The sequence below is a fragment of the Cebus imitator genome, unplaced genomic scaffold (assembly GCF_001604975.1).
Source record: "Cebus imitator isolate Cc_AM_T3 unplaced genomic scaffold, Cebus_imitator-1.0 Scaffold94, whole genome shotgun sequence".
Lineage (NCBI taxonomy): Eukaryota > Metazoa > Chordata > Mammalia > Primates > Cebidae > Cebus > Cebus imitator.
Genome location: NW_016107409.1, coordinates 21,854 through 47,310, shown reverse-complemented (window position 1 = coordinate 47,310; position 25,457 = coordinate 21,854). Strand labels below are relative to the sequence as shown.

The 25,457-nt window shown below is 39.5% G+C and overlaps 1 long non-coding RNA gene across 1 annotated transcript in view; it reads right to left on the bottom strand.

The window, feature by feature from the left end:
• Positions 1 to 24,399, bottom strand: part of LOC119472316 — a 29,960-nt gene extending 5,561 nt beyond the window's left edge. The window contains exon 1 of the long non-coding RNA XR_005201450.1: positions 24,319 to 24,399. This is a non-coding gene — a long non-coding RNA (uncharacterized LOC119472316). The remainder of the gene's footprint in view (positions 1 to 24,318) is intronic.
• Between the last annotated feature and the right edge of the window lie 1,058 nt (positions 24,400 to 25,457).

Here is a 25,457-nt window from a genome sequence, read left to right as displayed (position 1 = left end):
CTGGGTGCAGGCTGCCTGTGGATCTACCATTCTGGAGTCTGGAAGATGGTGGCCCTCTTCTCACAGCTCCACTAGGCAGTGCCCCAGCGGGGACTCTGTGTGGGGGCTCCAACCCCACATTTACTTTCCACACTCCCCTAGCAGAGGTTCGCAATGAGGGCCCCGCCCCTGCAGCAAACTTTTGTCTGGACATCCAAGCTTTTCTATACATCTTCTGAAATCTAGGCAGAGGTTCCCAAACCTCAGTTCTTGACTTCTGTGCACCTGCAGGCTCAATGCCATGTGGAAGCTGCCAAGACTTGGGGCTTTCATCCTCTGAAGAACCCCCAAGCTTGAGCTCTATTTTGGCCCCTTTCAGCCACGGCTGGAGTGGCTAAGGCACAGGGCACCAAGTCCCTGGGCTGCACACAACATGGGGACTCAGGGCCAAGCCTATGAAATCATTTTTTTCTCGTGGGCTTTGATGAGAAGGGCTGCCATGAAGGTCTCTGGCATGGTCTAGAGACATTTTCCCCCTAGTTTTGGGAATTAACATTAGGTTCCTTGCTACTTACACAAATTTCTGCAGCCAGCTTGAATTTCTCCTCAAAAAATGGGTTTTTCACCCTAGAAGAAAACCTAGACAAAACCATCCAGTACATAGGCATAGGCAAGGACTTCATGACTAAAACACCAAAAGCAATGGCTAAAAAGCCAAAATAGACAAATGGGATCTAATTAAACTCCACAGCTTCCGCACCGCAAAAGAAACAATCATTAGAGCAAACCAGCAACCAAGAGAATGGGAAACAATTTTTGCAATCTACCCATCTGACAAAGGGCTAATATCTAGAACCTACAAAGGACTAAAACAGATTTACAAGAAAAAACAAACAAACAAACAAACCCATCCAAAAGTGGGCAAAGGATATGAACAGACACTTTTTAAAAGAAGACATATATGAAGCCAACAAACATACGAAAAAATGCTCATCATCATTGGTAATTAGAGAAATACAAATCAAAACCACATTGAAATACCATCTCTTGCCATTTAGAATGGTGATTATAAAAAAAATGTGGAGACAACAGATGCTGGAGAAGATGGAGAAATAGGAACACTTTTACACCGTTGGTGGGAGTGTAAATTATTTCAACCATTGTGGAAGACAGAGTGGCGATTCCTCAAGGATCTAGAAACAGAACGATTTCATTTGAGCCAGCAATCCCATTACTGGGTATATACCCAAAGGACTATATATTGTTCTATTATAAAGACATATGCACACCCATGTTCATCGCGGCACTGTTTAAAATAGCAAAGACCTGGAATCAACCCAAATGCCCATCAATGATAGACTGCACAAAGAAAATGTAGCACATATACACCATGGAATACTATGCAGCCATAAAAAAAACGATGAGTTTGTGTCCCTTGTAGGGACATGGATGAACCTGGAAACCATCATTCTCAGCAAACTGACACAAGAACAGAAAATCAAACACCACATGTTCTCACTCATAGGCGGGTGTTGAACAATGAGAACACGTGGATACAGAGAGGGGAGCATCACACACTGGGGTCCTTTGCATGGGCTAGGGGAGGGATAATGGGGGGGAGGGTGGGGAGAGATAACATGGGGAGAAATGTCAGGTATAAGTGATGGGGGCATGGAGGCAGCAAACCACCTTGCCATGAATGTACCTATGCAACAATCTTGCATGATTGCACATGAACCCCAGAATCTAAAGTATGATTTAAAAAAGGACACACAAAAAAGGGTTTTTCTTTTCTACTACATTGTTAGGCTGCAAATTTTCTGAACTTTTACACTCTGTTTCCCTTTTAAAATGGAATGCTTTTAACAGCACCTAAGTCACCTTTTGAATGCTTTGCTGCTTAGAAATTTCTTCCACCAGATACCCTGAATCATCTCTCTCAAGTTCAAAATTCCAGAAATCTCTAGGGCAGGGGCAAAATGACTCCAGTCTCTTTGCTAAAATATAACACCTTTGCTCCAGTTTCCAACAAGTTCCTCATCTCCATCTGAGACCAGCCGAGACCTTATTGTTCATATCACTATCAGCATTTTTGTCAAATAAGTCTCTAAGAGGCTGCAAACTTTCCCACATTTTCCTGTCTTCTTCTGAGCCCTCCAAACTGTTCCAAGCTCTCCTTGTTAACCAGTTCCAAAGTCACAGCTACATTTTCGAGTATCTTTTCAGCAATGCCCCACTCTACTGGTACCAATTCACTGTATTAGTTCATCTCCACTCTGCTATTAAAGACATACCTGAAACTGGGAACAAAAAGAGGTTTAATTGGACTTACAGTTTCACATGGCTGGGGAAGGTCTCACAATCATGGGAAAGGTCTCACAATCATGGCAGAGGGAGAAGGTACTTCTTACATGGCAGCAGCAAGAGAGAATGAGAGAAGCAAAAGCGGAAACCCCTGATAAACCCATCAGCTCTTGTAAGATTTATTCAGTATCATAAGAATAGCATGGGAAAGACTGGCTCCCACGATTCAGTTACCTCCCCCTGCGTCCCTCCCCCAACACATGGGACTTCTGTGAGATACAATTCAAGTTGAGATCTGAATGGGGACACAGCCAAATCATATCAGACAGTACTGACATTGAGGGTCACACAGTGTGGGGCGACACATTGCCAATGATTAGAAATTTGATTTGCTTCTGCATATTAACATATTTTATGGCACACAAAAGATGAGCCAGTAAACAAGCCTCCCTCATTGAAAACAAATAAGGAATTGCAAATTTGACTATGAGGCACTAGAAAGTAGACAATTTTTCAGTGGTACTAGAAGAGCATCCCTCAAAGTGGCAGGTATAAAATAAGTGAACACCCATAAATGATTTAAAAAACTCTAAGCAAACTAGAAATAGAAAGGAAATTTCTTAATCTGATTTTTTAAATTATCTATTAAAATCCCACAGCAAATACTATTTTTAATGGCAATGACTAAAGGCATTCTCTCTGAAATAAGAAACAGGGCAAGGAAACCTGTGACCAGCACTTCTAGACAACATTGTATTGAAGATCCTGCCAGCACAGTACGAAAAAGGAAGAAGACCTACAAAGATTGGAAACAAGAAAACAAACTGCCAGTTGTCACACTGTCCAAAAAGGAAAACTCGAGATATCTGTAAGTAGAATTAATAAGAGAGTTCCACATTGCTGTGGAATCTTCAGGATGTTTTCTGTTGCTGTTGTTTTTCCAATTGCACCTAACCCACATATACTTAAAAGCAGTTTTTCTCATCAAGACTTTCCTAGTTTTCAAAGAAATAACAACTTTTGGTCGCTAATTCATATATTTCCCTAAATCATAATTTTATTGTTAAATATAACTGTCATTAACAGGTTTGGGTCCAAACACAACTAAATCCTACTAAGTATGCTGCTCAAGTGATAGAAGCAGAAATGCATGGATGTATGAGCCTCAGCTGTTGCTTATATTGAGCATGTCTTTTTAGGCTAATGTTTTGACCTATGGAGGGTCTTACCCACCTGGAGAAACTGCCTTCCTAGTGCTAGTCAATTCCCAGAGATGGTAGTATGAGTGCTCATTCAAACACAAACCAATCAATCCAGAGCCCACTCCTCTCCCACCTCTTCTATCAGGCTCTTATTCTTGAGGCCAATATTCCCCTGCCTAATCATCCCAGGACTAGGTGCCAGACAATTCAGGACACCCCCTCCTCTCAGGGCCTGCTAAAATTATTCTAACTAGTCGATCCTAAGCTTGCTTACCTTGCCTCATCCATTCCTTCCCATGGAAACTACAATAAAAGTTCCTGCCTTGTAAGTATCTTCCATTAGATAATGCATGTTACAGAATCTGCAAACTTCTGACCCGTGATGTGCTTCTGATGCACTTTGCCATTAAGTTCCTTGCTTTCAGAAGCATAACCAAGGAATCACCAGGCACTATGAGGGAAAGACAAGCTTCCATCCACAGCACTCTCAGGGGCCCAAAAACTTTATTGCCAGTAGTGGTTCTGGCTGCATGCAAATACCAGGTAAAAGCACCCGGCTGACCACCAGTGCTTCCCACATTGTATTCATCTCTGGTCACCTCCACTTGGCCTTCACAGATCTTGTCCATGCCAAACCTACTGAGAAGGCTGCAGGAGAGCAGCAAGCTAGTACGACATGCTGCATCATCATTTGTCAGGCCAAGCTTCACACTGTATTTTGGCAGTTCGTGTGCATAAGCTGCACAGACTATCATGTCCCATTCTATACAGGCATAAGCCATCTGACAAATGATATCTCTATTTATCACACAAACTATCATTCTGTATTTGTGTATGTTGGACTTATTTTTATCCGTATCACCAAGTGTTTCCAAGCATAGAAATCAGTTTTATCCTCTCGCTATCTTCTAAATTTCATTTGGTACCTCTTAAAGTAGGCCTTATTCTTGACAACTTTAACAAACCCCACCCGGTGGAACAGACCTGTGTCCACAGCTCAGCAGGAACTACAAGAGCTGGAATTTACTCAAATTATCAGTTTTGTCGTATACTTTTGACATTCTCCATCTTGTCATATATTTTTTTGAATATTAGTCACTTAATTTGAAGTCTATGTCTGATAACTCCAACATTAGAGAAACATGTGTTTTCAGTTTGTCTATTTTATTTTTTCCCTTGGTCTTGCCTATTAGTATCCCTGGTAATTTTTGTTGAATGCTGGACATCATCTTTGAAAAGCTACAGAGGTTCTGGATGATATCTCTCTCCCTTCTGAATACCATTATTCATTACTGGTTCAAAAGAGGATTCGCCCTGTCCTCTGGAAGCTGGCAAAGAGGATGATCACCTAAATGCAACCTGAGGCTCAATGCAATCTTTGAATACCTTGATCCATTCCTGGTTCATACTTTCTCTTGATTCACAGCACTCCAGAAGTTCTGACTTAATGCCTGGAGTGCTTCCCAGGGCCTCTCCTCTTGGGTAGATCCCACACTTTAATGTTTTGTTTCCCTAGCACCATGAGTCTACCAGAAACCCTGCTCTACTGCAGCTGCTTTGCACTTTGCTCTGTGGCTCTTCTCCATGAACAGCTTACATAACATATATTGAGGGAAAACTTATATTAAGCAAGGCTACTCCTGCACACATCATTTCTCTCTGAAATCTTCACCCCTTGAGTCCTGGCTTTAAGTCCTTACAGCCCCAAACTCCAATTTCTGTCTCCCAAGCTCCTTGAGGCTGAGGTAAGTTCAGTTGGTTTCACTCATACTCAAGGGTCAGCAAATGCCTCCCAAGGTAAGTAGCATGAAGAACCTGGTCTAACCTCAAAGAGCATTTCTGCCCCCTGGGATCCTCCCCTTCAAACATAGGCAGCCTCCGTTGTTCACATATGCCTTTAAACATTTGGTATTTTACTTTCTCCAGCTTTTCTAGTTTCTCTCAGAAGAACCATTAGTTGGTTACACGATATTCCATCATAGTCAGAAGCTGAGGTCTGTTGTGCCAGATGCCTACTGACTCCAGCAGGGATGGCACCATGTCCCAGAGGCCGAAGAAGAAGAGACCCAGAGCCAGCAAAGGAGACCCATGGTGTATTGAGGACTTACATACAGGGCAGTCCAGGAGCAGCAAGTGGACAGAAAAGCCACTACTGTTTGTAAAAGGCATGCAGCTTATATAGTATTTTCACTGAGCAACCTCCACCTAGCAACCCCTAGCAGCCTCCCTGCAACCCAAAACAAAGGGCTTCAATCCCCTGTATGACCTGCATTCCAAGGAATGGGCCAGGAATTTGAATCTCCTTCATAGATACGGAGCAAATCTCTGGATTGGCCATTCCTGGATTCCTTAGCTCGAAACTCTGAACACACATTCTTCTTAGACCATAGGATTATTTTCAGAGTATGCTTGAGTTATTATATCAGATGTGTCTGCCATTCAGAGTCCCACTGGGGAAACACAGAAGGATGGCTACAAAGCAGTGATGGTAATACGAAAATGAAACACCACATGTTTTTAGTGGAATACAGTGATAAGAACAGGAGAATGAGGGAATTCAGTATAGCAACAAGAAAATGGCAGGAGTGATGAGTCATGGGATATAGGATGTCTAGAAAGGGGTAAGGGCAGAAAAGCATCGAAAGAAAAATAGGGGCAAAGAGTTGTAAGCCAATAATGATGCTGGCCTTTCTCTAAACTGCCCTGCATAATATACTCATTCACCAAATCACCGCACAGGCTGCATATGGCTAGTGCTCCACTCAATGGATTACATTCCAAAACTTCAAAAGTGAAGTCATGACTACTGATATGAAGTGTGGATAGAAAGTATCTTAGATGTGTGATCATGACATGCTTCCCCACTGGACTGTAAGCTCCACTAAGGGAGAACCCTTGTGTGGCTTGTTCACCATTGCCCCATCAGCTCCTAGCCCAATGCTTTGTACAAGTAGGCATGTTCAAAGTCTATTTACTGAAAAGTGCTCCATTAAAAACATAAATAACATCCAGGTGGCTCATGCCTATAACCACAGCACTTTGGGAAGCTAAGGCGGGAGGATCACTGGAAGCCAGGAGTTCAAGACCAGGCTAGGCAACATAGTGAGACCCCCATCTCTACAAAAAAAAAAAAAGTAAAAATTAGCCAGAAGTGGTGGCACATGCCGGTAAGTCCTAGCTGTTCAGGAGGCTGAAGTAGGAGGATTCCTTGAGCCCAGGAGTTCAAGGCTGTAAAATGCTATGATTTTACCACTATACTCCAGCCTGGGTGATAATGTGTGACCCTATCTCTAAAAAATATGTAAATAAATAAAAACCTGAATAACAATTCTTGAATACCATGAAATTATTTAGAATCTATATGTACACTGAAAGCGGAGACGCTGAAGCAAAATTTCATGCTATGGGACATGAAAGAAAGAGATGGACTGTGAATGACATTAGCCTGAGCAATTAAAAGAATGGATTTGACACAGGCTGAGATGAGGAAAGATGTGGGTGTTGCAGGTTTGAAAAGGGTCCAGGTAAGAGTCTGGCTCTATATGCTGACTTGGAGATATCCATTAGGGATCCAAATTGAGACATCCATAGGCAAAGACATGAGTCCACAGTCTTTAGCATATGATGGCACTGAAAGCCTTGCAGCTGGATAAGATCCCTGTGGGGTGTGCTGGCTATCCTCCCTTTGCCTCTCTATTGCCATATCCTATCCTCCTAGCCTTCTCTATCCTGGCTCATTTGGACTTTGTCAATGAGATTTCTGCCTTCCATTCAGGTTCAGCCAATGGGAGCATGAGCGAGAAATCAAAGACCCAGACCCTCCCAGCTGAGCTGCCTTATGTTGACTCTGTACCTGCATCAAAGGCTATAGCTCCCACCAGTCAGCTCACACATCTGTTACCCTTTTTCGGTTCCAGTAGCCACTTCTATTCTAGCCCCTTCAGGTTCTCCACTGTTTCTAACTCCAGATACTGCATTATCTATTGTTAATGTGTCTAAATTGTGCTGACATCTATAAAATGTCCCAATATTATACTCTCCTTAAATTACCCAGGTATTTCCTATTGGAGTCCTGACCAATGCAGGGAGAAGACACAGAAATAAACCCAAGACTAGGACCTGGGCAGTCAACTTAAGAGGTTGGGAAGAAGGGCAGGAGCAAGTAAAGCAATCAGCAAGAGGAAGCAACCAGGGATGTAAGAGACAATGCAAGAAGACGCGGACCCCAAGTGAAGAAAGCATCTCCAGAGGGATGACCAACAGTGTTGATGGTGTAGACAGGTCATGTGAGATGAGGACCCACTGTGGATATGCCATTGGCTTAGCAACACTGGAGTACTGATCACCTTGACAAGAGTAGTTTTGGTGGAATGCTGATGGAATGTTTCCATGTACAGTGGTCACAGATAGAAAATGAGAGGAGATTCTGCTGACCTGTTCCAAATGATCATAAGTAAACATAGTTTCTGGAAAATGAGATATAAAACTATAGTTAAGGCATATTTTTAATCAGCATAGCACTAAGCAAATGTAGAGACTCCCAAATAATAATGGCAGCCACCATGAAACAAGCACCAAGAACCAGGCTCAAGGGCAGATGCTTTGCATACATTGTCTTATTTAATCTTCGGAGCCAGCCCATGAGACAGAACTATTATTCCCATTTAATTGATTTCTTCGACAGGTATTTATTAAATACCTACTATGGACTAAGTACTGCTCTAACTTATGTAACAGGGAATACATCAGTTATCCAAAGGGAAAAATGAATCTGCTTTAATGAACTTACTCTCTGGTGGTAAGGTTCAAATAGGAACTGCAACACAGCGAAGTCATGTAATTTTTTCCAAGTTCAAAAAGCCAGGAAGTAGAGGACCTGGAATTTGAATAAAACACTGTTTTTTCCAGTTCATTTTTGACTTTGAAGTAGCATACCAATAAATTTACAATCTAAAGGTTGTTCTAAAAAATCAGGGATAACTTTAAGCTTTCTGTAGAATAAACACGATTGCCAGGGCACGTCTCAATTCTATATTCAAATATAAAACATCTAGGCTGGGCGTGATGGTGGTTCATAGCCTATAATCTCAGCACTTTGGGACGCCGAGGCAGGAGGATGGCCTGAGGTCAGGAGTTCAAAGCCAGTCTGGCCAACATAGTGAAACCTTGTCCCTACTAAAAATACAAAAATTAGCTGGGTGTGGTGGCATGCACTGTAGCCCCAGCTGCTCAGGAGACTGAAGTAGGAGAATCGCTTGAACCTGGAAGGCAGAGGTTGCAGTGAACCAAGATCGCACCACTGCACCCCAGCCTGGGCGACAGAGCAAAGCTCTCTCTCAAAAAAAAAAACCTCAACAAATATGAAACATCTGATGGCCCAATATTTGTCAAGGACTAAGATTTTAAAAGCTCAAATATCAAGTAATTCTGTCCAGGAAACCCACCAGTAGTTTGCTGCATTTGAACTCCAAAGGAAGTACAAACACATACACAACACACACACTCAAACACATACTCTGCCTCTTACATGTATCTCCCAGATAGATATATAAACCTATCTGGGAGGGGAAGAGGAAGGGAGAGTGACCCTGGCATTGCACGTCTTGGACAAGTCAGAAGAAGGAGTGAATTTCTAGAAGAAAGTACACACGAGCACCTTCTAAAGCTGGAAAGCCCTGTTTAGATATTTGTCTAACAGCAATAGACACACAGTCCATAACTCAAGGATTCCCCAAATCCCTCTGGAAAACAGAGTCTAAGGAGTTAACCACTGAAAGCCTGGACCTCACCTTCCAGCAATGGCACAGAGCCCCTGGTGGTGGGGGTGGGGGGAGTGCTGGGTACACAGGAGGGAGAAATAGCCTTGCTCATGGAGACTTCAAATCTCTTTGTGATACAAAGTGACAGGAAAGTGACAAATAGCCATTAATTCCATTTTCATGATTTAAAAAGTCTCAGTGCTCCATTTATTTATTTTTAATCTTCTGGGTGGGTGTCTCATTTCTACGAGCACAAATGCCTGATTGGGCCTCAGCTAATCAACTCTAGCAGTTTCCGATTCCACCAGTATGATGGAAGATAACACATGTGTGTAATTTGATTGCCAGGCTTTGGTTGTACTGTACATCCTGCTGCCTTGTGGCTTTTACCTTTAATCTTTGTGAGCTCTGTATGCTCAGAGAAGCTTTCAAAATCATTTATCTCAAGCTCTCCAGCTGCTGCCTCTCAGTGTGTATGTCCAGCCAGAAGATGAAATTCCCATGAGCAAATCTGGGCTCTAAGCCCTCAGTGGCTATACAACACAGTCTTCCTGATAGACTCTCCAGAGTTTCATATTTTTTAGAAAGGGGGAGAAAAAAGGGACACTTCATTTTTGACCACCTACTATGTACCAGATGCTCCAACAGATGCCTTATAAGCTTTACTCCCCTTTATGGTCTCTTTTTCATAGACAAGAAAATGTGCCAAAGGAAAGCCCAGTTTGCAAGAAGCAAAGCCAAGATTTAAACCTAGTTTAGATTGTCAGTTGCATAAATTGGAGGAGCAGTTTCTCATTGTCTCGTAAAGTTTTATGTGCCAGAGATGTGCTAGCTATCCCCTAGTAACTGTTCTCCCTTTTATCTCTCAATTTCAACTGAACAGTTTCCCCAAAGAAAGGCTGTATTTCCCAGCCTCCTTTGAAATGTGGTGCTGTCATGCAGCAGAGTTCTGACAAGTGGGAAGTAGTTGGAAGTGATGTGAGCTTCTTCTAAGTAGCTCCATTAAAAGGAAAGGGCTTTCTTCCCCTGCCCATAGCCATCTTAGGCTAAAATGATGAGTTATTTTGGACTATGTGGATAAAGGCAATAATGCAGAATGGATCCCCTCACCATTGCCACAAAGCCATCCTACCAATCCTGGGCTGCTTACATACCAACTAACATGGTTTGAATTTGTGTCCCCACCCAAATCCCATGTTGAACTATAATCCCCAATGTTGGAGGAGGGGTCAGGTGGAGGTGATTAGATAATGGGGGCACTCGCTCCTTGCTGTTCTCATGCTGATGAATGAGTTCTCATGAGATCTAATTGTTGAAAAGTGTGTGGCACCTCCCTGCTCTCTCTCTCCCTCCTTCTCCCACTATCTAAGATGAGCCTCCTTCCTTTTTGCCTTCTGCCATAATTATAAGTTTCCTGAAGCCTCCCCACCATGCTTCCTGTACAGCCTGTGAAACTTTGAGCTAATTAAACTTCTTTGCTTTATAAATACACCAGTTTCAGGTGGTTCTTTATAGCAAAGTAAGAACAGACTAATACAGAAAATTGATACCTAGGGGTTGGGCATTGCTATAAGATATCCGCAAATGTGGAAGCGACATTGAAACTTCGTTTAATGGGCAGAGGCTGGAACCGTTTGGAGGGCTCAGAAGAAGGAAGGAAGATGAGGGAAAATTTGGAATTTCCTAGAGACTTGTTAAATTGTTGTGCCCAGAATACTCATAGTGATATGGACAATGAAGTCCAGGCTGAGGAGGTCTCAAATGGAGATGAGGAATTTATTGACAACCAGAGCCAAAGTCACTTTTGTTATGTGTGAGCAACGAGATGAACTGAAACTAGAAGCAGAGTGTAAACATTTGGAAAATTTGTAGCCTGGCCATGTGATAGAAAAGAAAAACCCATTTTCTGGAAACGCATTCAAGCTGGCTGCAGAAATTTGCATATGTAAAGAGAAGCCAAATGTTGACAGCCAAGATAATAGGGAAAATGCCTCAAAGAAATTTCAGAGGTCTTTGCAGCAGCCCCTCCCATCACAGGCCTGGAGGCCCAGGAGAAAAGAATGGTTTTTGGGCCGGGACCAGAGTCTGGCTACTCTGTGCAGCCTGGGGACATGTGCCCTGCATCCTGGGTGCTCCAGCTCCAGCCATGCCTAAAAGGGGCAAGGTACAGCTCAGACAGGGGGTGCCAGCCATAAGCCTTGGCAGCTTCCATGTGGTGTTAAGCCTGCATGTACACAGAGTTTGACAGTTGAAGCTTAGAAGCCTCTGCCTAGATTTCAGAGGATGTATAGAAACCCCTGAATGTCCAGAAAGACTGCTGTAAGGGTGGGGTCCTCATGGAGAACCTCTACTAGGGCAATGTGGAGGGGAAATGCAGGCTTGGAGGCCCCCCACATAGAGTCCCCACTGGGGCACTGCCTAGTGGGGCTGTGAGAATATAGCCACTGTCTTCCAGACCCCAGAACTGTAGGTCCACTGACAGCTTGCACTGTGCTTTTGGAAAAGCCACAGTGTACTCAATGCCAGCCAGTGAAAGCAGTTGAGGGGCTGTATCCTGCAGAACCACAGGGGTGGAGCTTCCCAAGGCCTTGGGAGCCCAACCCTTGCATCAGTGTAGCCTGGATGTGAGACATGGAGTCAAAGGAGATTATTTTGGAGTTTTAAGATTCAATGGCTGCCCTACTGGTTTTTGAACTTGCATGGGGCCTGTAGCCTCTTTGTTTTGGCTGATTTCTCCCTTTTGGAATGGGAGCGTTTAGCCAATCCCTGTACCCCTGTTGTATCTTGGAAGTAACTAACTTGTTTTATTTTACAGACTCATGGGCAGAAGGGACTTGCCTTGTCTCAGATGAGACTTTGGACTGTGGACTTTTGAGTTACTGCTGAAATGAGTTAAAACTTAGGGGACTACTAAGAAGTGATGATTATATTTTGCAGTCTAAGAAGGACATGATATTTGGAAGGGGTTAGAGATGGAATTATATGATTTAAATTTGGGTCCTCATCTCCAATGCCATGAAGCCATCCTACAAATCCTGGGCTGCTTACACACCAATAATATGGTTTGAATTTCTGTCCCTGCCCAAATTTCACATAAACTGTAATCCCCAATGTTGGAGGATGGGTCTGGTGGGAGGTGATTGGATCATGGGGGGCAGACATCCCCCTTGCTATTCTCATGATGGTGAGTTCTCATGAGATGCGGTTGTTTAAAAGTGTGTAATACCTCTCCTCCTCTCTCTCTTCCTCCTGCTCCAGCCATGTAAAATGTGCCTCCTTCCTCTTTGCCTTCTGGCATGATCGTAAGTTTCCTGAGGCCTCCCAGTGATGCTTCCTGTACAGCCTGTGGAGCTGTAAGCTAATTAAATCTCTTTTCTTTATAAATTACCCAGTTTCAAGTAATTTTAATTTTTTTATAAAAACTTTTTATAGTAATATGATAACAAACTAATGCATCAACTATGACAAAGAAACAAATCTCTATTTTGTTTAATCAACTATCGTTTCAGATCTCTGCCACCACGACCAAGGCTATAGCCTAACTAAAATCTCTTTTTTCAGAAGGTGTATTTTCTTCCCTTATTCCTCTTCTAAGAGCAAGTATTCTCTCAAAGGAATTTACATAAACACAAGAATAACACATATTGGTGGGAAACCCTTATTGGTTACAGAACACCTTCAAAAGATAATAATTTTGCATTCAAAGAAATATATAATGTTAAGAGATTCTGAAAATAAAAAACCTTAGCAACATCCAAGGGCCTATTAGGGTAGATATTATTGTTTCTAAGATGCACTGATGAAGTAATATGTGTTAGAAAAACACATGCTACATTCATTTAATTTTTAACCTTTTGGGCAAATGCCCCTTTTTTTAGGAATGCCCCAAAAATATGGATGTGAACATAGTGGCTTTGAAATCAAAGAAAAGCAAGGCCAGGTGCCAGCTCAGCTACTCAGTAGCAAAGGTAATGTCTTTAATTTTTCTAAGCATTAAAAACTACTCAGCTAAAGTAACTAAGACCTCATGCAATAGGAAAAGAAGTAAAAGCAGTGATGAGCAAATTCACAAACAATATAAGACCAATATGCATATGGGAAAAAAAATATGGGAAAAAGTCAGCTCAATAGATATCAGAGAAGAGTAAAAATGTGAAAGAATTATATAACTGGAAGAATTATATAACTGGAAGAGCTGTCCCAGGAAATTTGGAACCATAATACAGTACCTTACATATAGTAGAAGCTTGGCAAGTGTACATGGTTGGTCCAGCCTTCTCTGAATTTTGTTTGCATTTCACAGCAACTAATTCCTTTAATTTCAGGGAAAGTGGCTGCACCTGCCACTTTATGTCTGCCTTATAGGAAAAACTAGTTCAATATAACTTGAACACTATAGGAGGAAGGTTATAATAAGAGACAGTTCTGTTTGGTATACATTTAGATGCTTGTGAGAAGATACACCCTTGGACACAGAAAAGGGCACAAAACATGATGTCAGGAGCCACTAACTTTAGTCTGAGTTCTACCATCTACTGGCTCCATCAAATTTTGGTCAGCCTCAGTTTTCCCATATGGACCTATGGCATTACATGTTAGTTTGTTTGCTTGTTTTTTAATTAACAGCTAGATACTACAATTAGTGCAAACATAGATACCAAGCAATGAAATAAACCCTGAAGAAGTGAAATGATAATGTGTAGCAAACAACCAACTACCACTCAATGAGCCAGAGGAAGTTATCCGTCCTCCAGAATATAGCCAGTGAAAACAAACGAACTACAAAACCCACAGACCTTCCACATTCCCAACTGTCCCGAAGAACCAAAATCCATGTGCCATTATTTCAGACAGCAGCTCTTACCACACACACACGTAAACACTCACATACCCTTTCCATGGATCTCTAACTTATGTTTGTCCCCCACACTAGATTTTAAAGATTGACATTTCCAATCCAGTGTCTACCTCTATACATGCTGTAGTCACATGTCTGCTACATGCTCCAGACTCTCTGGAACTAGACTGAACATCTCAAGCCTCCATAACCTGGGACTATAATTCCATTGTTTGTTCTACTTGGTGGAGAGGTCTTTTTCTCAACTCAGATGCCCCTGAGACAAAGTAGTACCTAAAAAGCCCATTGAAAAAATAAAAATAAAAATGAAAAGCTCATTTAATCAAGGGCTCCCAATCTCACGATATCTCTCTTCTGCTCTTATTCGGAACTTTGACCAGAGTCTGCCCCTTTGCACTCTGGAAATTCTAGAACTCCCACAAATGATACCCACTTGGCTTATTAATTAACTTCCAAGTGACAAGCTGAGTAACAGTGGTCTCCAGTCCCCTGCTTGCCCCCTTGCTGAACAGCAAGTAATGAAAGGGCAATCACAAGGTTCAGAGTTCTTTCAGTGCTTATCGAAAAAGAGGCAATATGTGTAGGAAAATGTCCTCCTCTCACAAAGTTGCCTCTGCTCTCAGGGGTCTATTTTATCCTCTCTTTGTCCTGAGTTGATCACCTCTCCATGGTATAATAGAATGTCCACAAGTGATTCCTAGGTAGAAAAGAGTACCTCTGGGGAAGAAGTCAGGCTTCCCACACAGCAGTCAATTGATGAAGTGCCCACACCTGGTCAAGCAGCACAGCGATCAACCCAAGGACCATCCTACAGGGTCATTATTACATAGAATATAGGACCTAGGCCAACATCCTGAAACCACAGAGCTACATGTTGTTTTTGAAGGTGCCCTCTCCATGACTTTTCCGAATGCTCCCCTTACACATTGTGAAATTCAGCTCCTAGACTGACTTCCCAATCCCTCAATAATGCTAGGCTTTCAAAATTCCTTGCACTCCAGTGCCGCACCAGGCCAGCCATCTGTCTTGGCTGATAAATTCTGCATTAGCAAGAGAGACATTAAACTTGAAGTAGTTCATTTCCAAGAGATATGCTTTATGTTTTTATTTTGTATGAATTTTCCTGGAAAAATAAAATTGACATTAAGTTCCAGGTTCATCTGGAAGACCAGGAAAACTCTCCCTTCAGTGAACACACACGATTCTGTTAATACCCAGGAATGCCTGTGGGAAGTCACTGTACCTCGATGAGAAAAGGATGGGTTTTGGAGTACACAGACCTGGAGTTGAATCCAAATTCTCCCAATCACCAGCTATGGGATCTTGAGCAAATTATTAATCCTTTCTGAGCCTTTGTTTCACTATCTATGAATGGTGATGGTGACAATATTACTTTGCCAAATTAGCAAAACATCACATATAATAGCTGATACCTAACACTAATTCAATGGATAGAAGCTGGTATATATCCTGCCAGAAGGCTATATCCCTAATCAGAAGTATACATCCCTTAGTATTTATCCCTAATCAGAAGGGATTAGGAACTTGAGCTTTCATTTCAGACAAACCTGGCTTAGCATCCACATCACTAGTATGACTTGGGAAAATTTATTCAACCACCCGAGTTTGTTTCTCTCTGTAAAGTATTAGTGAAAACTAATGTATTTCTTGTTGGAAGGATTAGAGGCAATTTTTGTAAGCACTTAGCACGTGGTGTGTGTTTAATAAATGGTAGCTGTTATCATCTTTGATGTTGCTACTACACCTGTCACTAGGTATTAATGAGGGGATTGGTTCCAGGACCCCCTCAGATACCAAAATCTGCAAATGCACAAGTCCCTGCTATAAAGTCACATAGTATTTGCATGTAACCTTAATAATCTCTAGATTACTTATGAAACCTAAAACAATGTAAATGCTATGTAAATAATTGTTCTATTATATTGTTTTTATTTGTTATTTTAATTGTCATACATTTTATTATTTTTTCCCCAAATATTTTTGACACATGGTTGGCTGAATTTGCAGATGCAGAACCCATGGACAGGGAGGGCTGAATGTATTATTATCATTGGGCACCTTTCCTATCGCTGGCTCAGAATGCCCCCTCTCAGCAGAATTATCTACCAAGTACGTTTAGGAGGCAACTCTGTGTCTTGGAGGCCACGTTTCCATTTTTCCCACATTGCAGCTGAATCCTTGGTAGGAGAACAAGTGAAGATTTTCGCTTCTTGATTTTAAAATTCATTAAGGACCTTTGTGGCCTCCCTAAAAAATGTCTCAGTTACCCAGTCCCCAGTCTTCGGAGTGATTAGGAAAGCTATCAGTCGTGATAAAGATTTCCTCTTCACAGGTGGAAGAGTGGTCCAGGGAACTATGAACCCAGGGTTATCAAGGCTTACAGAGCTGAAAGCCCAGAACGACTCAGTGCTATATGTTTTAAGGGAACCAACAAAGATCATTATTGTTACTCAAGCAGTGAGATTCCTGCCACACAGTGCAGGCTCTCTACATTTTTATTTACCATCTTCATGTTAACCCCCAAGTAATATTCAGATTGTTTTGTAAAACTCAAAATTCTGCTCCAAAAGAAGATTCTGCCAAACCCATCTATCCGAGTGTTTGCCACTGAACTCCTCATCTTTTTGTCCAAAGGCAGTCCTTCAATCAATTCCTCCAGAAACTTACTAAACAAAGAACAGCTGACTGCATTTGAATGCTCAAGACCTCAGTTGAATGGGGAGGGAAAGAGTTACACGAAAAAACACACCAGCTAACTGGCTTCAACTCACTTGAAATATGAGAGATTCTGAAAGACCCTCATGAATAATGTTGGAAAAGGAATACACTCAGTTAAATTCTTTGAATACTCATGACAAAAGCCAACCCTATATCCAGCAGAAGTTGAGTATAAATGGGGAAAGGCTGCACTGAAAATTATGAAAAGTAAATTATTATATGTAAAGCATGTACCTTTGCATGGAAACAGAATTTTATGACTGCACCATCTCTGTCCATCAGCCAATAAAGTTTTAAATGATATTTTTTATCATGTCTCGAGAACCTTAAGTGTTGGAGTTTCCACAACAGAGCACTGACATGAGAAAGACACAAAAACAAAAACAAACAGGTAGATGGCTCTCTGGGCATGACCATCTCTATGGTAATCATAAGGGTGGGAACATCCCTAACAGGTATCCAGGGTTCAAGGATCAATGCCCCAGGGGTGACTGTGAATGTGATAATTAATTCACAACATTTGTACTCATGCATGGTGAATGTGGAAACCAGAATAATCATCATTTAAGTATATGTAATCATATAAATATACATTCATAGATATCTATATCTATCAATCTAGCTATCTATGCCTATCATACATAATTGTGTAGCCAGGGCAAATCCTCCTTAGCACCGACATCCCTGGCTGGCAGCCTAATTAATAGTCAGTACTTTATTAGGCTATTGTGATTTCATATTGTCAGTATCTGTTTTACTCTTCAAACTTCCAAATGAAATATCCATCAAAATATATTTTAAAAACCATTACTAGAAACATGTTATTATTTTTAACTTGATGTGTAATACACTGAATTTATCTATCAATATTATATATATAATATCCATCTTTTAAATTATTTTGCTTGAATCATTATTCCTTCGCTTGCTTTACTTGTCAGAGACTGAATGTGGTATCTATTGATCTCTTAACTCCAGCATCCTGACCTTAGCCCTCCCCACTCCACTCCCACCAGCCCAAACAAATCTATTAATAATCTGGAACTCGTTTCCAGTATTCTCAACTAAGCTTCATGACAAAAAATAATTCTGATCAAACAATCCAGTGATAGCAGTTGCTAAAGATGCTTATAATAACTAACAGAAGGTTTTTGAGAAATGAATTATCACTCCAGATATCCCTAAACAGTGTCTTTGAAACATGCCTGAAAATTGATCATATCATAGGCCACAAAGAAAATCACAATAAATTCCTCAATAAGCTCTGGTGGCATTGGGACCAGGTTTCCCATGGGGGTGGCCAACTAGTTAAGCACGCTTCTATTAGATTTTCCTCATTTATTTCACCAGCACCACTCTCCTACTCTTTGGATTTCATCCCAAATAAACCATCTGCCCATAAGCCCTTACTTCAGCTTTGTTTTTCTAGAAAACAAAATCTAGGATATGCTCTTTCTTTGCACTAATTGTTCGCATCCTGCTCAATTTGGACTCTATGCCCAGAAGTTTCTCCTCAGTTCGTGTTTTATCTTACAAGGGTGCTGTACTTTCTTGGTTTTGACAGTCCATGGGGTCCAATCCACTCTAACACTCACCCATAAATTGCAGGTTGCTAAGTGCTCCTGAAGTTCTGTTCTCAGACCAGCCAGGTGTACTTCCCTATGAAAACCTGTTAGCAATTTCGAGGCTTTTCACCCTCAATCTGTCAGAAACCCAACTGCTTTCCCTTCTTTTTCATCTATAGGTAGGTGCTGATATTAAGCAGATTTGGTTACTATGCATAGTTCACTTGTATGTAAGTGTTCATTGAATACCTTCTCACACACTTGCATGTGGGGGTTCATATGAATATCTTCTCACAGGGCTTTTGTTGTAGATTTCTCTGTTCATTTGGGTTTGCTCTCCTAGTGGCATTCTATTCTATTCCATTCCATTCCACAACCACACATGAGTAACGGATATATTCTGTAAATGATCTACAAACCAATTGATTGAGAAAAATCGTGGTCATCACTTTACAATACATACTAAAATGAGCTGCAAATGAATTGAGATAAATCTTAAAATGTAAACATAACAAGAAGAAATAATAGGCAAGCATGTATCTTATTCGTGAAGAGGAAATTGTTTTTCTAAGCTTAAAATCCTAAAATGAAAAGAAAAAAATGATAGACTCATTTATATTAAAATTTCAAAAGCTTGATATAAAATAGTTAATAAGTTTAATGCAAGTTAAATAGCAAAAAAATACCAGAGTTGATATGGCAAATGATTAATTTTTAATATATAAATGCTATGAAACTCATCAGTGTGAATGATCCTAAAATCTAGATAGAAAAATGAGCATAAGGCATGAACACAGAATTTGTAATAAAAGCAACAGAAATGACTAGTAAATGTGTGAGTAATTTGCAAGCTCTCAAGCAAAAAAAAGTGCAAATTAAAACAACAGTATAATATCTTTTTTCTCCAAATTGCCAACCTTTAAAAATCAGATAAGTCCTGATTAGTTTACTTATTTCATAGTTTTATAATTTCATAAATGAGTATTTCATATTTCATCATTTAAGGAAATTAATCAATTAGAATGTTGTTTGGCAAAATAGAGAATCAGAGCAAAAGGAGGCAGTATAGGAAGGTATGTCATACTGTTAAGTTGGCAACTTCAATGCATCATCCTTCTCCATTACAAGGATGAATCCCGTCCACAGATGAGATTTGCCTATTAACTACGGCATCCCCTACCCAGGAAACATATTAGAAAATAGTTACTCTGTAATTCACCTTTTCCTAATCTCTTTGAGGACTATAGTCTTTCTCTTTGCTCTTGTTAGGTTGCCCTTCTTTATTTATTTTCAAATCTTGGTTAATGGCCTCATCATCTAATTAGTCAACCTAGCTGGATCCTAAAATATCCTTAAACTTCTTCCTGTATCTGGTTCCCACTCCTGACAAGCCAGACCTTGGGATGCCAATTTAGATGTAATATCCAGGAAACTTGAATGGACCCCAAATATGGGGTATTATTGGTGGTGGGGTTCGCAAGGGAGTGGTCCAAGAACAGTGAATCAGAGAGCTGGGTAAATTTCCAAAGGAAGTATCACATCAAGGGGCTAGACAAGTGACATTCGTACCATCTGTGAAATGTTGTAAAATACAGATGCTCAAGTCTCCCCACAAGAGATGTCATTTAAAAATGCTGTCACCAAATTTATCAGTGACTTCCTTACCACTAAATCCAATGGGCATTTTTGTAACCTCATCTTGACTGAACTCTCAGCAGAATTTGACACTCGCAGGAAAAACTCTGCTGTGCTTCTTTGGCACTATGCTCTGCTGTTCCCTTCTTCCTCTCTGGCCAAGGCTTCCAGTCTCCTTTTCCAGCTTTTACACTGTTTAGTCTTCAAATGTTGATGTTCCTTGAAGCTTGCTCCTCATCTCTTCTTGCTCCACAAACTCTTTCTGACAATATCATATTTTCACTTACTGTATACATACCAAAGACTTCTACAAATATATCTTCGGATTAATAAATGTTCATTTAATTCATAAACAAATAAATGACAAACATTTCAAAAATGTGTAATTACTTTCTCTTCAAACTCACTTTAGTACATTCTTGGTGACATGGAAATCACCCTTATCTCACAGTATCTCCAATCCTTAATTTCTATAATCAGTAAATCCCAGAGTTTGAAAATTGGTATAAACTTTAATACAAAGAAGTTCTCTTCAATGATCTATCTTCATTTTGACTTGCGAATTAGTCATCTAACATATTGTTGTTTATCCCATTGTATCTAGTATAATAATTTACATATAGAGTTCAGTGAGAATGTATTGTATGTTTGATTTTGTTTATTCCTTAATTTCCCTAGAGGAGGCCAAAGCAAAATTTGAGTTACTTCTATTTGATATAATCTGATATAATTTTGTGTGGATTGATCGTACATAATAACATCTTTCTTTCAATTTACGCTTTTTTGCTTTGGACTATTCAACTTCGGGCTATATTCTTTCTAGAAACTAAAAATATCACAAGTGATTTTTGTAGAAAAAGAGTATATGGCTTTGACAAGCCTAGTAACTAAAATCAAGCAATTAGAGACTGTCATAACTGCACAGAAACTGCATAGAAAATAAACTACTTATAAATATCTACATAGCCAATGTTTTTAAATAAATATTTCAGTACAAAAGTGTTTGCCATATTATATATCTTACTCTGCTCCTTATCTTGTCTCATTTCTTCCAGTAATAATTCTTTGTACTTTTACAGAGTAATTCAGAAAAGAGACATCCTTTCTTTTAATAATTTTGAACTACAAAGTCTCCCCAAAACTACCTCTAATGCATAATAATTTCTGTTTCAGCACATCTTTTTTACCCACAGTCAGGAGAGGCAGACTTCCAAAATAAAAGATTTTTTTAAAAATAAATTGACCAGTATAATAAAAGTGAACTTAAACTATTTCAGAATTCTACTTTCTCTATGCTCAGTGCAGATGTTGGGACTGGAGTGTTAAGGAAGGGCCTATGTATAAATTCCTTCTTCATTTTTTTGTCCAGAATAAGGACTGCCCTAGATCAGCAGGGTTAAAATTGTACAGAAAATTACTCAGATGTGAAAGGAAACATAGACTTGGTTTACCTATCTCCTGAGCTTCTACTCAGTGGAGAAACATAGGGGAAGGTGAGATGGGTGAGTGCCACAAAGACCTCAATCAGTTATTGTAATATGCTCTTATCTGTTTTAAGTAAATCTCTCTCAATATTTTTCCTTTGAGATAATCCAGTTTATTTCCACCTATCTTCTCAAAATGACATCTTGCTGCAGTTTATTTTTAGCTGTAAGAGCCAACAAGTACACCCTTCACCTCAGAAATGAGGTAATAGAACTCAGGGGAAAAAATGAGAAAAATCATTTCAGAAATGACTAAACCAGAAGCAACACAGAGCATCACAACAGTGATGGTGTAAGAGAAATGGAGGACTACAAGAATAAATTTTTTTAATTGAAAAGAAATCTACAGATAAAAAGGATTCAAAAACTATATAACTAATATTAAAAATAGGCAAATAATCCATTTTATAGGTAATAGGAGTCTCAGAAGAAGAAACCCAAAATAAAAAAACACAATACTAAAAAATATGATTCAAGAAAAGATTTGAAACTACAAACTGAAGAACACCATGTACTTAAGAATAACAACCCATAATGACCAACATCAAGTCATGTTTCAGTAAAAGTACTAGACTTTAAAGAGAAAGAAAAAACCCTGCAGTCATTTAGATAAAACCAGTAAATAATATATAAAGGAGATTGAAGTAAATTGCCATAAGAATTCCAGAATTTTTAACAGCAACATATATGCCAGAGAAAGTAGAATAACAGATTTTAAACACTCAAGGAAAACTGAACCAATCACTATATAACCAGCTAAACTGACTTTAAAATATAAGGGCAATAAACTATTTGACATGGCAAGAACTTAGGAAATACTATTCGCATGAGCCCTTACTGAAGAATATACTAATGAATGAACTTCAAATTTGATTGAGAAGCATCAAAATAAGGACTGGTTATTATTAAATACATATTTACTTGTAGAGCTAAATTATATTTAGGATAAAAAGGAAAGAGAACAAAATACAATGTCTACATGTTCAGGTAGCATAGATTTTATATAATTGCAAAGAGTCGAGGATGAAGGGGAGCACATCTGCAAAAACAATTTTAACTGGTGGTGGTAGTCCAGTATTACTGTGGATATTCTTATCTTAGACTATGTGTGCAATGTAGGAAAGAGAAAAATAAATACTTATGAAATTTTCTAATTGATTATTCCTCAAGTCCTTGAAAATCAGGATCCTCAGATTCTCAATATGGAAAAAGAAGATACAGAAGTAATATAAAAGATTAAGAAAATCTCTGAATTTTACATCTCTGAATTTTAATTAAAAGTATCAATATAAATGCATAAGATTACATAGCATAGGGTTATTGGAGGTATATATTACTCTGCCTACTAAGAGCCTAGAAACACCCAGGTTATGGTCTTAAAATACCCTTTCTAACCAAAGAGGATTGAATATCTTTGAGGAAGTGACTGATTCCAAGTCTGAGGCAGAAAATGAACAAGATGAGCCTAGAACACTTCGTTATACCAGGTAGAAAAGAGGCTATCAAAGACTACTAAGGCCATGTCAAAAATACTAAGAAACTGACTTGAAGAGGCTCCCACTGGCTAAAGAAGGAATAAATGAGCTTCAAAGGGATTACTGCAATCATACATCCATTAAATCAATGAGTTTATAATGACATTTTTAAAAACCAAATTTTTGTTCACTTTCAGAGAATAACAGAAAAACAACTTATCTTGAAAACTAGCAAACAATTAAAAAAAAGTATCATCCTGTCATTATATATCAACTAGACCACTCTATAACCAAATTGCAGATGTATGAAATTTCTCCTTGTAAAGAGTTCTACACTAAATAAATGGCCAGAAATAATAGAATTTAAATTTGACTATTTCCAAATCCCAGGGAAGTAATGAATCAATGAGCATCAACAACTGCAACCACAGAAAGAAATGACCAGACATTATGTGCCTCTTCACTACAGAACACACCATGACCTGCAGCCTTGGAGAAAGGATTAAGCAAGAATCTGATCAAGACTTTGGATCCAACTGCCAATTTGCAGAAAATACAGAAGATGGAGGAAGATGCTGACTCACACTATGATTATGTAATTTAAAAATCCTCACTGCAGATAACTGTTCAGGTCAAATGCAACAGATACATTTTAAGAGAAAGAGATGGAGGGAAAACTGGAGATTGAGAGACTTAACAGCTGCAATTTTTAAATGGACAAGACTATAGTGTCTATTGATATACATTTAGATAATAAAAATATTTAAATATCACAAATGATTGATTGCCAGATTAGTTTATTTTACTACATAAATTTAGTGGTGTACTATTGGTGAGGTGGGGATTAAGACTAGGGTAGGCCTTATGGAGGGGTTTCTAGAGTGACAGGCGAAATTCTATTTCTTGACCTGATTGTTTGCCTTATGAGTCATTAAGCGTACATTTGTTTTGCAGCTTCTTTTGCATCTGGTTTACTTCTAAATCTAAAAGTTTTTAAAATGTTTATGTGAGTATTCACTATTCTTTACTGCTTCTCTATTGTGCTATTAAGACAGACATGGAGACTTTATGATAAATATAAAACTGAAAAATTTTTTTTACATTAAAAATATAATGAACAATCAGACATAAAGAATATATAAAGTTTTCATGAAAAGAACTTGGAAGTTTTCTTTTATAGTAAGCTTAAGGTGTATTAATATTTAGATAAGAAAATTCCCAGGCACTAACATGGTCTTGACACATTAATAAAACAGAAAATCTAAAACAACAGAATAATCGTTGCTCTCTTCACTCTGAATGGTTGTAGGCTATATACCTTCACAGGGACCCTGACAGGCAAGGGTGCCCAGAGACAGACAAGAGAGGGAAGGGTTTCAAACCACATTATACAAGGAACTATGAGACAATGAAAAATATTTACTCTGAAAAGACTAGACTGAAAGACGTGGCCATTATCTTCAAACATCTGATGAACAGCCTATTGAAAGAGGCATAATAGTTGTTCTCAGTGGTCCCAAGTCCAGTGGGTGGAAGAGACAGGGAGACAAATTTCTTGTCATAAAGAATTTTCTAGCCAGGCCTGGTGGCACATGCCTGTAATCCCAGCACTTCAGGAGGCTGAGGTGAGTGGATCACTTGAGGTCAGGAGTTCGAGACCAGCCTGGCCAACATAGTGAAACCCTGTCTCTACTAAAAAAACAAAATTTAGCTAGGTGTGGGGGCCTGCACCTGTGATCCCAGTGACTCGGAAGGCTGAGGCAGGAGAATCTCTTGAACCTCTGAGGCAGAGGTTGCAGTCAGCCAAGATGGCGCAACTGCTCTCCAGCCTGGGCAATAGAGTGAGACTCCATCTCAAAAAAAAAAAAAAAAAAAAAAAAAAAAAAAAAAAAAAAAAAAAAAAAAAAAGAAGAAAAAAAGAATTTTCTGACTGAGAAAATGTAGTGAATTGCTTTAGAAAGTAAAAATTTCTGAATGAAAGGCTGGTTCAAAAAACACAAATCAATAAACATAATCATCACATAAACAGAACCAATGACAAAAACCACATGATTATCTCAACAGATAGAGAAAGACCTTTGATAAAATTCAACACCCCTTCATGTTAAAAACTCTCAATAAACTAGGTATTGATGGAATTTATACCAAAATAATAAGAGCTATTTATGACAAACCCACAGCCAATATCATACTGAATGGGCAAAAACTGGAAGCACTCCCTTTGAAAACCGGAACAAGACAAGGATGCCCTCTCTGACCACTCCTATTCAACAAAGTATTGGAAGTTCTGGCCAGGGCAATCAGGCAAGAGAAAGAAATAAAAGGTATTCAAATAGAAAGAGAGGAAGTCAAATTGTCTCTATTTGCAGATGACATGATTGTATATTTAGAAAACCCCATCTTCTCAGCCCCAAATCTCCTTAAGCTGATAAGCAACTTCAGCAAAGTCTCAGGATA